General features: G+C 49.8%; 1 protein-coding gene across 2 annotated transcripts in view; it reads right to left on the reverse strand.

The window, feature by feature from the left end:
• The window catches only part of OPLAH (5-oxoprolinase, ATP-hydrolysing), a 664,980-nt gene extending 649,178 nt beyond the window's left edge, over positions 1–15,802 (reverse strand). The window contains exon 1 of one of the 2 annotated variants that reach the window (XM_069621803.1): positions 15,705–15,802. The gene's annotated coding sequence lies outside the window, so the exon portion shown is untranslated. The remainder of the gene's footprint in view (positions 1–15,704) is intronic. The other variant, XM_069621805.1, reaches the window with a different exon arrangement.
• Positions 15,803–16,056: the final 254 nt, after the last annotated feature.

A 16,056-nucleotide genomic window follows, 5' to 3' on the forward strand; every position in this document is an offset into this window, starting at 1 on the left:
TCGGCTCGACTATTCTAATCGTCTTCTTGCAGGTACATCTAAACATAATTTGAGAAGTTGTCAAACAGCCCAGAATGGGACAGTAAGAGCTGTTGGCAATCTTGGCCCATGAGGCCATGTCTCGGATTCAAGGAGAGCATTGCACTGGCTTCCAGATAGCCAACGCATCTCACATAAAATGCTCACTCTAATATCTAAATGTATGACGGACAAGGCTCCCGGGTCTCTTAAGAACCAGTTGTGTTGGGCACCAACTGGGCACACTCTTTGTTCTAGTAGAGACAACAAACTCTTTGTACCAAGACATAATTTGAAGAATTTTGATGGCACCTGTTTCCACGCCTCAAAGTTATGGAACTCTCTCCCCCCAGATCTAGGAAATCTTCCAAGTCTCTCTAGTTTTAAGAGAGCCCAGTTTCCGCAAAGCTTGTCATTTCGGGCCAAAAGCACCCCACTCAGTGACATCGGAAATTGAACGATTCCCTATTGCTAGACGAGTGCATCAGGACGGAAATTGGCGAAACAATAACCAACTACTTCAAGGAGAACACGACTGATGACTCCCCCATCGATATTATCTGGGATGCTATGAAAGCAGTGGTCAGAGGGTCCCTAATCAGCTCAGGGGCAGAAAAGAGATGGATCTCGAACATTGCTGCAGCTAAACTGGAGGAAAAGGTAAAACACTGGGAGGCGTGTGATGCTGGAAATGTATCAGAGGGACAGGGCCTCTGAATCCTTGTCCTTTTCTGCCTTTTATCGTGTGTTCTGTTATGTTTTCTGCCCAGGAATCCATTTGGGACTCCTGGCAGTGCAGCTCTCTCTTTTGGTTTGGTGAACAGACCCCTGGGATACCCTTATGGCACCCATGGGTGGGGGGTACAACCCTGTGCCCCTAGTGTATGTTTTTGGGCACCTGTGGGTGGCCCACAGAGCAGGGTATGGGCTGGTGGCAGCTCCATGCTGAATTGGACAGGTGCTCTGGGTGTCCTCCATTTTGGGATACCCAGGCCCTGCCATTGGGATCAGTTGATTCCTGATAGAAACAAGATGGCCCCTGTGGCCTCTTGCTTTCTATTGCCTGTTGTCTTGTTTTCCCAAAGTCCTGGGATGCCCTGACTCTGTCCCTTCCCCCTGACTGGCTGTTGGGTGGAAGTTCCATATATGGTGTTGTTGTGAAGGCCCAGCTAGACTGACTGGAGCCTTCCCAGTGACTGTATGTTGTGGGTACCTCCTGTGGGTGGGACCTGGGTGAATGGAGTGTGTGACCAATATACACTCCTTGTTGTGGTTGTCTGGTTTCTGGCATGAGAGACAAAGACTGAGACAGCCCTGCCCGAAACTGGCCTGAATGCAGTGTGTAGTGTTGAATGGCTGGGTACTTGTCCCAATCCACATTCCTTGTTGTGAGTGTCTGAAAGGGAGGAGTGTGGCCTGAATGCACTGTGTGCCTGATTGGCTGACTGACTGCATGAATGCCCTTCTGTGTGATTGGCTGCTGTGTGTGTGCCAGCAGTGTGGATGAGAGACAGAATAGTATATCTGGGGACCTCTCACCACTGGAAATTGTTCAGAAGCATTCAGAAGCTGAGTCTCCACTCAAGAGTAACTGGATTTGCTGATCCTCGACGTCCAGCTGGAAGAAGAAGACTTGCTGTGGCATTTGCTTCGACGGAACTGAAGGTTGTCGAAATCGTCGAGGACTGACCCGAGAGAGGACCTGGTAAGGCGCCCTCTTCCCGTGCTCCGAGGGACCATCGAGCACCGCTGAATCTTCGCCGAAGCGCCCTGGAAGTCAGACCCTCGAAAGGCTGCCGACCCGAGACGGGACCGCCGAGGAGATCGAAGTGAAGCACCCGGACCTCGACGCTGTCGAAGTCCATTGCCGTCGACCAGGGTTCGCAGGTCTGTGTAACCGCTGGAGGCCCGTCGAAGTTGTGTTGCCCAGCCGTGGGAACCACTTGACGCCGTGCCGCCGACGACCGGAGCCGTCCGCTCCTTGCCTAAGAACATTTGAATCGAAGGACTCCCTCGACCGCATCGTCGACCGCTTATCCTGCCGGAGAAAGTCGAGGACGACCAACGCGCCGAGGAGAAATCCGCCGGTGGGTTTCCCGCCACCTCACGATCCCAAAGACTCGAGCGACTCGACGCCCTTGCTGGGCTCCCGTCTCTACAATCTTTGCGGTCCAGAACTATTGTCATCGAGGTGCCCCGCACACCTCCGCCTTGCAGGACGCCGACGCCCCGACGCCGACGAGCACCGCTCGGACGGAGCTGCCGCCTCTTCGACCACGTTCGGCCTCGTTTGTCGACGGACGTTCGACGCCCCGTGCCTCCCGCCTGAAAAGGAAGGCATTCAAGAAGGGCCGTCGATTCCCCGTCGCCGAACAGCGAGTCCCTCGACGCTTGTCGACGCCTTTTCGAGGAACTCGACTCCACCAGGTACATTGGGGGGGTAAAAACATTATAGGAGAGAAATAGACTATTGAACAATATCTGGACTGGGCTGGTGTTATATCTCTTTATTTTGCAGGTTGCCCAGGTGGGGGGATCTCCACACAGAACTGTGTCCAGTAGCAAGGGCCAGTATTCTGCCTATTGTTTCAACCCTCTGTTATCTCTCCTCTCTCTATTGCTGGTTTCCTTCTTATTGATCTGTGTGCCATTTCTACAGTATTGTGAATGCACTTTAATGAGGTCTAATATTAGTGGTACCACTTTAGAATTGTAGATATTTACCATTGCTGATTTTCCTGAGCACAAAGTGCGTTATTGTGATAAGTGTACATAACCCTTGAATATTAATTATATAAAGACTGTGTTTTCAGTAATACAGTGTGTGGACATTCCTTTGTGGGGGCTTGGGGATACACTGTACTTAAGAACCAGCCTGCATCACCTCCTGAGAAGCTAGGCCTTGATTGCTCGCCCATCGCTACCGTATTAGAGAATCTTGGCTGGGGTCCTCTGTGCCTCCCCTCTACCATATAGAGAGCAGAAGTACAGACCCCCCCACCGGTCTTCTTTACAAAGCTGGTGGCAGCGGTGGGATGCTTATGGTTTTAAGACTCAGTGTATAACCGTGCCACTTACAAAATATCCGCACTTTATTAGATTAAGGTTTGGGTGTGTACCAAATAACTGCATTACAGGCAATGGAGCCCATTGCAAATGGTAAATTGACTCGGATGAGCTTAGAGGCTCTCCAGAGTGCTTGTGAAGCCAGGGAGTTGGACTTTGTGGATAAGTCTAGGGCTGAGCTGATAGCTGCCCTGGTGGACTACCAGACTGATGGTGAAACCCTTGATGAAGGGGGGGATGCAACCAGTGAGGACTCTGCCCCTGGGGTTGTCGCTGAATCTGTTTCTGGGAATGCCACCATTCCTGCTGCCTCTGTTCCAAACCCCAGCAATTCCATGGAACTTGAGTTATTAAGGATGAAATTGGCCTTTGAATATCGCAAGTTGGAAATAGAAGCTGAGCTTAAGAAAGAGGAGCTGGCACAGCAAGTGGAACTCAAGAATAGGGATCTTGCGCTCAAAGACAAGGACACTGAATGTCAGAGAATCCAGCTAGAGAGAGCTAGAGTGGAGACTTCAGCTAGACCAATTGAGAGTGGCAGGTCCCCAGCCACCAAGTTTATGAAAGATTTGGTTGGTGTGTTTGTGGAGGGTTCAGATATCCTCCAATGGATTGAAGCGTTTGAAATGGCTTGTGCAATTCATGATGTAGATAAAAGAGATTGGGCTAAGTGTTTGTTAAGCAGAGTGCCTCAAACTGGATATGACTGTATTCTGAAGCTGAGTGTGGAAGAAAGGGGTCAGTATGAGTGTATGAAGTCTGCTTTGATTGCCAAGTTTGGCAAGACACCTGCCCAATACCTTAAAAGGTTCAGGGAATTTAAGAAAAGAGAGAATGTGTCTTGGGTTGACTGGGTGAGTACTGCGCACATGAACATGATGGGGTGGATTGATGGATACAAGGTGAAAACTTTTGTTGAGTTGTCCCACCTCTTGTTTTTTGAGCATTTTTCTGAAGCCTGTTCACCAGAGCTGCGTCAGTATGTGGCTGACCAGAACATTTTGGACCCCTTTAAGCTGGCTAGGTTGGCTGACAAGTGGGTCTCCCACCGGGTGTCCCCTAAGGACTCCAGTGGGAAGGACAAGGACAAAGAAAAGGGGGCCTCTCAGAAAGCTGAGGAGTCCCAAAAGCAGTCACAGTCGGGTAAACCAAAACCTTCCTCTCCTAAGACCCAAAAATCTAGTGGGGATAAGTCCTCTGTGGGTGGGAATAAGAGTAGTGGTCCACCTGCTGCAAAGCAGGCTCCCAGTGGTTCCAGTACCGTACCCCGCACTCCTGGCACTTGTTGGGATTGTGGGGCTCTGGATCACAAAAGGGGTGACCCCAAGTGTAAAGGTAAGGCACTTGGAGTACAGGCTGTCAGCCTGACCTACCCTTACCCCGTGTCTGAGGTGGAGGCCACTGTCCTCCCCTCCTCTACAGGAATCACATTTGGTGCTCCAGTAGAGATTTCCTTAGTGTCCCTTGGGGCCTGGGACCAGTACGCAGAAGTACTGGCGACTATCCCACAGAACACCCGTAGATTTTTGAGAAGTGTCCTCTTGAATGGCCAGCCTTCTACTGGTTTGAGAGACACTGGGGCAAGCATGACAGTGGTGGACAGGACCCTGCTCAAGCCAGAGGACTATGAAGGTGCTCCTCTGCAAACCACCAGGTTAGCTGGTGGGCCTCCCAAATTATCGCCTGTAGCCCTAGTCACACTCATGATTGGAGACAAGACAGCAAAGCTTCCTGTCCTGGTTCAGGACAATGTCCCTGCTAACATTCTGTTAGGAAATGATCTAGTAGAGTTGGGGTTGATCTCGGATGGTCTTCCCATGACTGCTGCTGCAGTCACTAGGTCACAGGTGACACCGGGTCTGGCTGTGAGTCAGGTATCCGAGCCAAAGGCGAGGCCTAAGGCAAGAAGAAGGAAGACCAAGAAGGCCACCTCTGTGGAGGGAACACCTTCTCTTCCTGCTGTTCCGACAGCACCCAATGGGATCCATGCTCCGGACGGGCTGGGTCCAGCGGAAAACCCAAACTCAACTCCTGTGGGAGAAGAGACAGAAGACTCTCCTGTGGGAGAGGTTCTCAACCCGGAGGATCATCCCGACCTTCAATGCTTGTTAGCTGAAGGGGGACCCTCCCGGGCAGACTTCTGTAAGGGACAGAGAGAGTGCCACTCTCTCGAGGGCCTGAGGAAACAGGCCCTGTCCCAGGCACAAGGTGAAGTGCCTAGGACATTCAAGATTTATTGGGAGGGTGAGCTCCTTGTTAGTGAGCCCACTAAGCCCGAACCTGGTGCCCGCAAGAGGTTGGTGGTACCCCAGGTTTACAGGCCCTTCCTACTGCAGTTGGCGCATGAGGTGCCCTTGGCTGGTCATCTTGGGACCAAGAAGACTAAGCAGAGGCTCTCTGCCCATTTCTACTGGCCACGGATGGGAGTAGAGGTGGAGTCCCACTGCAGGACCTGCCCAACTTGTCAGTTGTCTGGCAAGACTGGAGGCAGGGTCATTGCCCCACTGCAGCCATTACCGGTGGTTGGCACACCATTTGAGAGGGTGGGCATCGACATCGTCGGTCCCCTTGACCCTCCCACTTCAGGTGGACATCGGTTCATCCTGGTCTTGGTAGATCATGCCACCAGGTACCCTGAGGCAATACCCCTTCGGACTGTTACTGCCAAGGTGGTTGCCAGGGCTCTCCTGGGCATTTTCACCCGTGTTGGATTCCCCAAGGAGGTTGTCTCTGACCGAGGATCCAACTTCATGTCTAGTTACATGAAAACCATGTGGAAAGAGTGCGGGGTAACCTACAAGTTCTCCACCTCTTACCACCCCCAGACCAATGGTCTGGTTGAGAGATTTAACAAAACTCTCAAGGGCATGCTAGGTGCTTTGGAAGAGCCCCTAAGGAGGAAATGGGATCTCCTCCTGCCATGCCTGCTGTTTGCTTACAGAGAGGTACCTCAAGAGGGTGTTGGTTTCAGCCCCTTTGAGTTACTCTTTGGACATCCCGTGAGGGGGCCCCTCGCCTTGATCCGAGAAGGCTTGGAAGCCACCCCTCCAGGTCCCGCCAAGCAAGTGGGGGACTATGTGTTAGGCCTCAGGCGGAGGATGACACAAATGATGGGTCAGGCAACAGCAAATCTCAAGGCCAGCCAGGAATTGAATAAGTACTGGCATGACCTGAAAGCTTCGCAAGTGGATTGGACTCCGGGACAGGAAATCCTTGTGATGGAGCCTACCAAGCCTAGAGCTTTGGCAGACAAGTGGACTGGACCCTTCAGGATCATCTCCAAGATGGGCGAAGTCAATTATCTGGTGGACATGGGAGCCTCTGGGGTAGCCCCCCAGGTATTCCATGTCAACAGGCTCAAGCCTTTCCACAGGCGAGCAGAGGTCTCATGTCTCTTGCTAGCTTCAGGGCAAGAAGAGGATGAGAGTGAGCCCCTTCCTGATTTGCTGCATAGCAACCCTCAGGATGGCTCAGTGGAGGGAGTACAACTCTCTCCCGATTTGACAACAGAGCAGCAGAGGGCCTGCCGGGCTTTGCTCCAGCAGTATGCCCCTCTGTTTTCACTGACACCGGGCCTTACACCGTGGTGTAAGCACGAAATTGACACTGGTGACAGTGTGCCTGTCAAAAGCAGGAGCTATCGTATGTCAGATACCGTCAAAAACCACATCCAGGCTGAGGTCGCCAAGATGTTGGATCTGGGTGTTATTGAACCCTCCACCAGTCCCTGGTCCAGTCCAGTGGTCCTTGTCCCCAAGGCAAGTTCCCCGGCGGGTACCAAGGATTGGAGGTTCTGTGTGGACTACCGAGGAGTCAATGCCGTCACCAAAACTGACGCGCACCCATTGCCCAGGGCTGATGAGCTCGTGGACACTATAGGTGCTGCCAAATTTGTGAGCACCTTTGACCTTACCTCAGGCTATTGGCAAATAGCTCTGACGGACCATGCCAAGGAAAAGACGGCATTCTCCACACCTGAGGGACTCTACCAGTTTAGGGTCATGCCCTTTGGGTTGAAGAATGCCCCTGCCACCTTCCAGAGATTGGTCAACCATGCGCTCAGTGGGCTGGAAGCCTTTTGTGTGGCTTACTTAGACGACATTGCCGTCTACAGTTCCACCTGGGAAGAGCATTTGACACATCTGGATAAGGTGTTGCAGGCCTTGAAAAGGGCTAACCTCACTATCAAGGCCACCAAGTGCCAGATAGCTCAGGGGAAAGTTACCTATCTTGGTCATGAGGTAGGAGGGGGTCAAATCCAACCTCTCTCCAGTAAAGTACAGGACGTACAGAACTGGGAGACTCCCACTACTCAAACCCAGGTGAGAGCCTTTTTGGGCCTCACTGGGTACTATCGCAATTTCATGGCAGACTATGGAACCATAGCTGCACCCCTGACAGCTCTAACTTCACCCAAACAGCCTAGGAAGGTTAATTGGACTGAAGACTGTCAGAGGGCCTTTGATGGCTTGAAAGAAAGTCTGTGTAGGGCACCTGTGTTGAGTGCGCCTGACTACAGCCGACCCTTTATCGTCCAGACGGATGCCTGCGACACCGGAATTGGAGCTGTCTTGTCCCAGTTAGATGACAAAGGGAGAGAACATCCTATCATATTCATCAGTAGACAACTCAAGGGTAGAGAACTTAGGTGGGCTACTGTTGAAAAGGAATGTTTTAGTATAGTTTGGAGCCTTAGGCGTTTTAGGCCCTACCTTACGGGGTCCACCTTCAAGGTCCAAACAGATCATAAGCCCCTGAAGTGGCTTATGCAGATGAAGGGTGAGAATCCGAAATTGCTCAGGTGGTCGATTAGCCTACAAGGGCTAGACTTCACCATAGAGCACAGACCAGGGAAAAGTCACGATAATGCAGATGGCCTTTCCAGAAGGTATGTTGACCGTCTGGATGAGGGTGTCTATCCCGTGGGAGATTAGACACCCTCCACCTCAGTCTGGGGGGGGCGACTGTGATGCTGGAAATGTATCAGAGGGACAGGGCCTCTGAATCCTTGTCCTTTTCTGCCTTTTATCGTGTGTTCTGTTATGTTTTCTGCCCAGGAATCCATTTGGGACTCCTGGCAGTGCAGCTCTCTCTTTTGGTTTGGTGAACAGACCCCTGGGATACCCTTATGGCACCCATGGGTGGGGGGTACAACCCTGTGCCCCTAGTGTATGTTTTTGGGCACCTGTGGGTGGCCCACAGAGCAGGGTATGGGCTGGTGGCAGCTCCATGCTGAATTGGACAGGTGCTCTGGGTGTCCTCCATTTTGGGATACCCAGGCCCTGCCATTGGGATCAGTTGATTCCTGATAGAAACAAGATGGCCCCTGTGGCCTCTTGCTTTCTATTGCCTGTTGTCTTGTTTTCCCAAAGTCCTGGGATGCCCTGACTCTGTCCCTTCCCCCTGACTGGCTGTTGGGTGGAAGTTCCATATATGGTGTTGTTGTGAAGGCCCAGCTAGACTGACTGGAGCCTTCCCAGTGACTGTATGTTGTGGGTACCTCCTGTGGGTGGGACCTGGGTGAATGGAGTGTGTGACCAATATACACTCCTTGTTGTGGTTGTCTGGTTTCTGGCATGAGAGACAAAGACTGAGACAGCCCTGCCCGAAACTGGCCTGAATGCAGTGTGTAGTGTTGAATGGCTGGGTACTTGTCCCAATCCACATTCCTTGTTGTGAGTGTCTGAAAGGGAGGAGTGTGGCCTGAATGCACTGTGTGCCTGATTGGCTGACTGACTGCATGAATGCCCTTCTGTGTGATTGGCTGCTGTGTGTGTGCCAGCAGTGTGGATGAGAGACAGAATAGTATATCTGGGGACCTCTCACCACTGGAAATTGTTCAGAAGCATTCAGAAGCTGAGTCTCCACTCAAGAGTAACTGGATTTGCTGATCCTCGACGTCCAGCTGGAAGAAGAAGACTTGCTGTGGCATTTGCTTCGACGGAACTGAAGGTTGTCGAAATCGTCGAGGACTGACCCGAGAGAGGACCTGGTAAGGCGCCCTCTTCCCGTGCTCCGAGGGACCATCGAGCACCGCTGAATCTTCGCCGAAGCGCCCTGGAAGTCAGACCCTCGAAAGGCTGCCGACCCGAGACGGGACCGCCGAGGAGATCGAAGTGAAGCACCCGGACCTCGACGATTTCGACAACCTTCAGTTCCGTCGAAGCAAATGCCACAGCAAGTCTTCTTCTTCCAGCTGGACGTCGAGGATCAGCAAATCCAGTTACTCTTGAGTGGAGACTCAGCTTCTGAATGCTTCTGAACAATTTCCAGTGGTGAGAGGTCCCCAGATATACTATTCTGTCTCTCATCCACACTGCTGGCACACACACAGCAGCCAATCACACAGAAGGGCATTCATGCAGTCAGTCAGCCAATCAGGCACACAGTGCATTCAGGCCACACTCCTCCCTTTCAGACACTCACAACAAGGAATGTGGATTGGGACAAGTACCCAGCCATTCAACACTACACACTGCATTCAGGCCAGTTTCGGGCAGGGCTGTCTCAGTCTTTGTCTCTCATGCCAGAAACCAGACAACCACAACAAGGAGTGTATATTGGTCACACACTCCATTCACCCAGGTCCCACCCACAGGAGGTACCCACAACATACAGTCACTGGGAAGGCTCCAGTCAGTCTAGCTGGGCCTTCACAACAACACCATATATGGAACTTCCACCCAACAGCCAGTCAGGGGGAAGGGACAGAGTCAGGGCATCCCAGGACTTTGGGAAAACAAGACAACAGGCAATAGAAAGCAAGAGGCCACAGGGGCCATCTTGTTTCTATCAGGAATCAACTGATCCCAATGGCAGGGCCTGGGTATCCCAAAATGGAGGACACCCAGAGCACCTGTCCAATTCAGCATGGAGCTGCCACCAGCCCATACCCTGCTCTGTGGGCCACCCACAGGTGCCCAAAAACATACACTAGGGGCACAGGGTTGTACCCCCCACCCATGGGTGCCATAAGGGTATCCCAGGGGTCTGTTCACCAAACCAAAAGAGAGAGCTGCACTGCCAGGAGTCCCAAATGGATTCCTGGGCAGAAAACATAACAGAACACACGATAAAAGGCAGAAAAGGACAAGGATTCAGAGGCCCTGTCCCTCTGATACATTTCCAGCATCACAAGGCGGAGTTGAAATCTCGCAGCTCCAGAAACACAGAAAGAGCCCTAAGGAAAGCCATAATAGCACTAGAAATGCACTGGGCCGACCGGACAGCCAACTCACTAGCCTTCACGAGACAGTTCTATTATAGCAAAGGGAATAAGGCGAACAGAGTATTGGCGCAAAAACAGAAAATGGTCCACAGTAGGAACAATTTCCTTAAACTGGCAGGAGCCGACGGTAAAATACACTACTCTGAAGCAGATAAAATCAACAAACTGGTGAGACATCATAAAGCTATAATGTCAGGGCAACCCACACCGCTAGACAGCCTACCAGAGTACTTGCGAAATATTCGCCTTCAAAACGAAGCCCAGCTAGCATCCCTAAAATCCCCCATCACTACCGAAGAAATCATTGAAGCCATTAAATCCCTCAAAACCACTGCGCCGGGCCCAGACGGTCTATCCGCAAACTTCTATAAAAAATATGCGAGCATATTTGCACCGCAAATGTCGACCCTATTCAACTCCTTCCTGTCATCGAAATCGGTCACCAATTCAATGGCAGAGTCGCTCACAGTGCTGCTACACAAAGCTGGGAAAGACCCTGAGTTGGCTGCCTCCTACCGCCCGATCAAACTACTGAACAATGATGGGAACATTTTCGCTAAGGTCCTAGCCAGCAGACTAGGGGCAAATCTTCCGAGCTTGATAGACCGCGATCAAACGGGATTTATCTCGGGGAGGGGGACCCATGACAATATAAGGCGGACGATAAACATCACTAAAAGTGCTCACAGGCTGGGCGTGGGAATGGCAGTCATATCCTTGGACGCACATAAAGTCTTTGACTTGGTGGACTGGGGGTACATCCGGGGTGTGCTAGAGCACTACGGCTTCGGCCCAAACTTTATCACCTGGGTAATGGCCAATTATCAAACTCCCACCACACAATTACAGGTCAACGGCACCAGGTCCGAGGCAATATGCATATCTAGGGGCACTAGGCAGAGCTGCCCACTCTCACCCCTGATTTTCGCTCTATCCATGGAGCCTTTCGCAGCAAGAATTAGGCAGAACATGAGGATAAAGGGGATCACTGTGGGAGACCACGAATATAAAATCGCTTTATATGCGGAGGACGTGCTAATAACAGCATCAAACCTGGCATCGTCTCTGGGGGCCCCCTTGGAGGAAATCAAGGAATTCGGAGCTATTTCCGGGTTCAGGGTCAATTTGGACAAATCCTCAGCCCTAGCAATTAATCTCCCCAAGCAAGAAAGAATCAGCCTTAGCACCCTAATGCCGATCCCGCGGGCGAAAGGAGCAATTGAATACCTTGGGGTACAAATCACTAAAGACCCATCACGCCTGTACTCAAGCAACTTCCCGCAGTTAATCAACAAACTCCAAAATGACTTAAGGCGATGGAAGGCCCAAGAAATCTCCTGCTTCGGGCGGATCACAGCCATAAAAATGAATATAATCCCCAGGTGGCTGTACTACTGTACAGCATTACCGATTCACATCCCGGGTCCCGTCTTGGCATCTTTGGAAAAGAAAATACAGGAATTCGTCTGTGGGGGTAAAAAGCCCCGAATCGGAAGAAGAATCATGATGCGGGGGAAAGTGCAGGGGAGGCTGGGGGTACCCGATGTTGCCAGATATGCCCTAGCTGCGCAGCTGTCACATGCATACTCCTGGGTCCAGGAGACGGACCTCCCGAGGTGGAATCAGTTAGAGGAGGCCTGGTGCCCGGTCATCCCATCGGAGCTTCCACACCTGCCAAACATAAAACCCCAAACAAATAGTGGTTCCCTGTCCGCAACAATCACAATCGTTCGCAGTTGGAAAACCGCAGCCTGGAAATGGGGATTCCGGGATGCACTGGGTCCTCTTACCCCCATCTGGAACAACCCCGAATTCTCACCTGTTAGGTGCTTCGTGGGACACCATACCCAGATTGCATTTATATTTCATTAGTGATTTTGACATTTATCATACTGCGCATGTGCACATTTTAAATGTATCAACCTAAACACAAAGTAACATTTAAAGTAACACATATCCCATTCTCATTGACTACGCTGGATACATGCAGCATGGCCAACAAAGACTCCCTTCTCATCACTTCACTTAACTACAAGGAGGCCATCCTCCAAGCCAAAAAAGAGACATATAACCAACATATATCTCAAGCTGAATCCAACACAAAAGAATTATTTAAAATTCTCAAAGAATTCGAATCCCCTTCGCTTGTCCCCAATTCCTGCATCAAAGATAGTACCTGGTGCAATAACATACAAAACGCACTTCTCAACAAAATGACTACTCTGCAAGCTAAAAGAAACGCCAAACAAAATACCCTCCACACCTCTCCCACTACTAAAACTATGCCACCTAAAAAGACCATCCCACCTTCCCACAAGCCATTCAGCTTCACAGCTCTTACCATCGCTGAGGTTGAAAAAATTATTAATACCTTAAAACCGTCGAACTGCCAGGGCGACTCCTGCCCGGCACCGATCATTAAGGAATCGGCACATGACCTTGCTCCTTTCATAACCACGTTCATCAATGCCTCATTCCAATCGGGAGTGGTCCCTAACAATTTGAAGGATGCTTGGGTTATCCCCCTCTTAAAAAAACCGACACTAGATCCGGAGACCCCAACCAACTATAGACCCATTACTACGCTCCCATTTCTTCTGAAAATACTAGACAGACCAGCCTACCTTCAGATACAGAAATATCTGGAAACTAACAATCTTTTAGGCACCAGACAATCCGGCTTCAGACCCAAACATGGGACTGAAACATCCCTCTTAGACCTCAAAACCCAAATTGAGGACCTAAAAGATAACGGCAAATTGGCACTACTACTCCTATTGGACTTATCTGCTGCCTTTGATCTGGTCAACCACCAAATCCTTTGTCAACATTTAAAGTCAGCAGCCCACTTTTCTGATAGCGCCACCAATTGGATCAGGTCATTTCTAGACAATATACACATGAGAGTCTTCTCCCCTACTTCCTCAGCTGACCCAGCGCCAGTCCCCTGTAGGGTCCTGCAAGGGTCATGTGTATCACCCACTCTCTACAATGTATTCACTAAACCCCTATTTGATGGTCACCTACACCAACTACGCCGATGGCACCCAGATACTCATTCCCATCACAGGTGACTACATTGTAGACTCAAACTCACTAAACGACGTCTATCATGTCATCCAAGCCTGGATTGCACAACATGAGCTCTGTCTCAATGATGATAAGACAGAGCTCCTCATCCTAGGCACTCAACAAAGGCTAAACAAGTTGAACCCCTTGTTCAGGTCTTTTAATATTGATGGCAACTCAATCAAAGTATCCAGAGATACAAAAACCCTGGGAATCCACTTAGATTCCACGCTCTCACTTCACAGACAAACCAATGCAGTTGCTTCTGCATCAGCTTACACATGTAAGCTTATCACAGCCTGTCGCCCATTCCTCTCCTCGCATAACTGCACCACTCTCGCCAGGACATTGGTTATGTCCAAACTGGACTATTGTAACGCACTGTACCAAGGCACCAACCAGTGTAACCTCAATAAACTCCAGATTACTCAAAACAACGCCATTAGAGCAGCCCTCAACATCCCTAGATCAGCACACATCTCTGGAACTAGGAAGAACCTTCATTGGCTTTCAGTCTCCCAAAGGATCTCACTCAAATCACTTGCCCTTACCTACAAATGCTTACACAACCAAGCCCCTACCTACCTAGCTTCGCGGTTCACTCAATACATCCTGCCACAGGCACTCAGATCAGCCCATAATCAAAGCCTTGCCATCCCTAGATTCAAGCTCCAAACAGCTGGTGGGGTTAGCTTCCCCGTCTTGGCAGCCAAACTTTGGAACACAGTGCCTCTCTCTATTAGAAATCTTTCATCTCTCAACCTATTCAAACTCAAGGTTAAACACTGGTTAGCCACAACAGACGTCCAAATACCTTCTGAATAGCTGACTTCTCAGAGTAGTATGCCCGTTTAATTTGCATTTGATCCTGTATGCCTATGCTCTGTACTATTTTCCTGTACATTTTGTATCTATTACGTATGCTCTTGTATTGCTGTAACCATTGTTTGAAGATATGCGCCCGGTTGCCTACGGGCCTGGTTTGCGCTATACAAATAAAATAAATACAAATACATGTAAAATTGCAACATCACGTCAACTTCGCCTCTCCCAGTCACCAATATGGCACATGCAACGTGAACCCCTCTTTCTCATTGGGACCTTTCCTAACCACTGCAACACTAGAAACAATTGGGCACTTCTGTAATATTCTACAGGACAGTACACATAGCACAATTTACTGCAATATACTGGAGATGCAATTCATGAACTGCAGTTCATGCTAGAAATGACTGCAGTTTAGCTGAGAATACTCTAGTAAACTATAATATGTGCCATTAATTTGTAGAAATACTGCAGTATAAAAATCATACCTGTTTTCATCCCAAATCACTGTTAAATACTAGAACTTAGTACAGTATTTATTTATTTCCCATTTGTAAAGCGCCTAAGCCCTCAGGCCCTTAGTATACTACAATGTAATGTGGAACATATGGACAATCAAAGGCAGTAGAAGCATGTGACATCAGGGACAGAGAATAAAAGTCCCAGAGTTCAAAAAGCTGAAGTTGGCGAGCAGCTCCATTATGCTGTTGAGTTATTAACACGCATGTTGCATAGCATGTCCAAAGGATGGTTAATCAAAAGTGGGAAGGACGCATAAATATGCAGGCTGCTTGACACCATGACTAAAAATAGTTGATTTTATTATACTGTTTTTCTTTCTCGATTTCTAGGCAATTTTACTAGGTGTACATTAATCTGTGTGCTGGTAATTGTAGGTTTCCATTCAGGATGTGGAAAATAAAGCAAGAATCATACTCTTTTTACTCAACTTTCTTTCTCCATTTCTAGTACTGGTCAAGGACTTAACCACCAACTTCCTAAAAATGGTCTCATCACTGATAACCTCAATGGGCCTACGGTCCAAAATAAACGTGTAGGTTCTAAAGATTTAACGATGTGGCCCAAACGTGAAGGCCAATTCGCAGCTATAGTTTGCACCAAAATAAATGATTTTGCTGTGACTATAAAGTGCTTCATCGCGTCTGAATGCATCTCAATGAAAAGTTCAGGCTGATGCGTCATTTCAATGTCATTATACTCTCATTAAAGTCGTACAAGGTCACGCATTAACAGTTCAGTGTACTTTCCTGTGTGTCAATAAGAGTACGACACGTGTCTATAAGGTACACGCCCTCTGGCCCCTCGTGCTTTTATTTATGAGACGCTATTCACATACAGTGACGCTGGCCTTAAGCCCGTCATTTCCGGCTGATGGGCGGGCCATGCCTCTGAAAAGACACCGCCTGACTTATCAAACCTACTCAATCCCGACACCACCCGGTCTTGCTGGATCCCACTTTTTACCCTGGGTTCTCACCTTGTCTCCTCCTGGCCACCGTCCCCACTCGAGTACAGAGCCTGTCCATAAAGAGAGAGCGAGCGCAGGTACCCGCCACGCCTCCCACCGCAGCCAATCGGAGAGCGAGCGTCTCGACCAGCTCCGTGATGATTGGTACATTTGGAATGTCATGCCGCCTAGCTGCTCTCGCATGCCAAGGGGGTTTCTGGCTGCTCCGGGCGGTCAATGGGGGAGGGGGGGTATGGGGGAAAGGGATGGGGGGCGATGACAGTAGGCAATTATGGGGGTTTACCGACGTATATGAGCAGGATAGGGCCGCAGAAAGTTAAATATAAGTCTCCCTAACAGAATTAAACCCATGTATTCTTGT

The sequence above is a fragment of the Ambystoma mexicanum genome, chromosome 5q (assembly GCF_040938575.1).
Source record: "Ambystoma mexicanum isolate Mex_15411 chromosome 5q, UKY_AmexF1_1, whole genome shotgun sequence".
In the NCBI taxonomy this organism is placed as follows: Eukaryota; Metazoa; Chordata; class Amphibia; order Caudata; family Ambystomatidae; genus Ambystoma; species Ambystoma mexicanum.